The sequence below is a fragment of the Frieseomelitta varia genome, unplaced genomic scaffold (assembly GCF_011392965.1).
Source record: "Frieseomelitta varia isolate USP_RPSP 00005682 unplaced genomic scaffold, Fvar_1.2 scaffold_182, whole genome shotgun sequence".
Classification (NCBI taxonomy): Eukaryota; Metazoa; Arthropoda; class Insecta; order Hymenoptera; family Apidae; genus Frieseomelitta; species Frieseomelitta varia.
The window spans coordinates 1,497,218-1,500,162 of record NW_025109550.1 but is presented as its reverse complement, the minus strand read 5'-3'; the positions used below and the strand labels follow the sequence as shown (position 1 = coordinate 1,500,162).

At 29.2% G+C, this 2,945-nt stretch overlaps 1 long non-coding RNA gene across 1 annotated transcript in view; it reads left to right on the top strand.

The window, feature by feature from the left end:
* The first annotated feature begins 708 nt into the window (after window positions 1-708).
* The window catches only part of LOC122538861, a 4,039-nt gene continuing 1,802 nt past the window's right edge, over window positions 709-2,945 (top strand). Inside the window, exons 1-3 of the long non-coding RNA XR_006308933.1 lie at window positions 709-875; window positions 1,073-1,204; window positions 1,349-1,446. This is a non-coding gene — a long non-coding RNA (uncharacterized LOC122538861). The remainder of the gene's footprint in view (window positions 876-1,072; window positions 1,205-1,348; window positions 1,447-2,945) is intronic.

The window sequence follows — 2,945 nt, the reverse complement described above, 5'->3', positions numbered from 1 at the left end:
GAATTGAATAAATTAAATTCATTAAATTAATTTAAAGTCAAAAATTAAAACTTAAAATTAAGACGCTTATTTCACTTACAATTAGGCCAAATTGATGCATGAAATGAAGTGGACGTGCATAAAGTGAAATGGATCTTTGGTTAGGTATAGATTATATATCACGCTTATTATATGTTATGATATTCAATCAAAATTACTATAATTTCTTACGATCTGGGATGTAACTAATATCTACAAATGTCTGTTTTAGACATTGTAAGAAGAAGTGTTATCCAAGATATGTCAGGTAAAGATTACAATTAATAGCTTTTGGATCTTTGTTTATATTGTCGATGATTAAAAATTGCGAGCTTTATTTAAAAAACGTTATTACATATATTCAGTCTTATTCATCTGTTAGCTGGAATATAGGTTTTCATATGTAACAGCTCGTGAAAATACTAGAATAATTGTACAAATTTTTATGTGAACATTACATGTGTTATACAAAATATTTTGCCGTATATAAAATGGTAAGAAAGTACGACTATTGTGATTATATTGGTCAAATTTGAACTATATACTGGTACTAAATATTTTTTAGCTCTTATTTCTAAGTTGGTCATTATCATGATAGTCAACTCTCATATAGGAATATTCTAATAGGACACTATTTTTCCTCTAAATTAAGCGAATTCTATTCGTGCAGGTTCGGACCCCCCACTCCATCAAATTAGTTTGCGACGCGAACCTGTTGCGCAGGGGGGTTAGTCTATTGTTCAAGATCAAGGTGTTAACGTCTATTACGTCGCATGACAGTAATTAACTGCGTAACACTTTCATTATTGTCTTTCTATCATTTATACTTACGTTACTGTTGAGCTTATTTAATAAGTGTACGTTTCTATTTAATAATTTATCAAAGATTCTTATAATTTATAATTAAATTGTCTTTTTCCTTGATTGTCTTTATGGTTGCTATGTGTACTCGCAGCTCGAATTATGATCATTCATAATTTTAATTATTGTTTTCTCCTTGTATAATTTGTTCCGTTTACACATTTACTTGAATATTTCATTTCTTTTTGTTTAGGTTATTGGTTGATTTCGAAGAAAAATTCGAAGTATTAGAGGGACGCCACGAAATTCAAAAAGAGACGCCATCTTGATTCGAGATAAAATCGTTTAACTTTTCATGGACAAAGGACAATATTTGATTTTCCTGGTAAAAGCAGAGATATTTATATGTTCGTTTTCTCTTTTTGTTAAATAATTGATAGTATTTATTCAATATTCAATCAACACTGACTAATGATGTTATCAAGATTGTTTTTAAGTATAAATTGTAATATTCTATTCTTTATTACAGATACTTTTCAATCTTCAATACTTTGACGGAATTCGATGATTTCTATTGGATGACTGATTCCCTTGGGCTACAATTTCAAAGATGATAACGTTCTTTGCGTGAGTCGCATGCATTTTTGTTCCTCTGGTCACTCAAGCATGTTGTAGGATGAAAGGTCCGAATCAACACGAGTGCCTGGTTGTATACATAGAATTTTTGATGAGCATAGTGACCGCGGGTATTTATTATACCCGCGAGTAGTAACATTTTGTTGTCTGTGTTTTATTTATTAGTTCAGATTAGGTTTTCTTGCACGTCGCGTTTTCAAATGTTAATAATAATTTAATATGACGGAGCATAATATTGGTATTATATTACAATATAAAAAACTGATATAAATAATTAATGTTAATAATTAATACAAGAATTTGTAATTGAATATATACACAGAGTGTGCTCAATATGATTAGATATGGTAACAAATGTTATCTACAATGATTTTATTGGAATATTTTGTAATAAAGTCGAATGTCCTTCGACTTCGTTGCTATTAACAATTATTGAAATTATTACAATAGTGATCAATGTTGTAATATAATTGCTCCAATGAGAAATAATATTTAATATTATCTGGCATTTTATGATGATATGCAATTACCATGTACAGTATAGTTTTAACAGGATTTAAGATATGATAATATAAGTAGACAGTATATGATAATATAAGTATAAACAGTATAGTTTTAGTGGAATTTGAAATATGAAAATATTGAAGTTCAGTTTTATTCGTTCAAAATGTATCAAATTTCATGTGCAAGAAGACACTTCGCGATAGGTGGTTTCAGAATCAAAGTAGTTTAAAAATGTTATCTTTGCATTTTCAAAGATGTGCTTTGATGAAGAAACCCAGAATATTTTACTTAGAATCCATTATTACTTATTGAATTTTATGTTATTTGAATCTTTATGTTGAACCTTAGTATTTTTTATTTTCAATAAATATATTCATTGTGTTTTTTTTCAGTTCAATAAATTATTAAATTATAATGTAGAATCACTGAAAATTGAAGCAAAATGAGAAAATCGTCATTGAGTATTAGCCCGTTAGACACAAAACAAATATATTAATCATCTTTTTAGCCAGGATTTTCAGGTTTAACCCTTTTCGTGTTCATTGTCAAGATCTCACTCACGTGCCCAGGTGCTACTTGGGTGGGTGAAAGACATTGGGCACGATGACCATAGTTTGTAATTTTATAAAAAATTTATTAGCGACTGACAATGTGTTAATGTATCGTGCACGACGTATTTTCCGAATGTGTGTGTGGTTAGGATGCGGAATTGCGTCGTTTCTGTTATTCCATTCATTACAAATATTTAAAATATTTACGCATTAATTTGAAGTTTTATGAATTTATTATAATAATATCTATTAAATACGCTATAATTATATTAATAATTACAATCTTTCCCAGTTATTAATATCTCACATATGCTTGTAAACGTGTTTTTTAGCGTTTTACGCAATGGTCGTTAGCCATTGTCAGTCGATTTCAGGAAAATGGTACGTAAATTAGAGTGTGAAAGTTGTGCGTTAAGCTCGGGTGTCGGAGGCGTC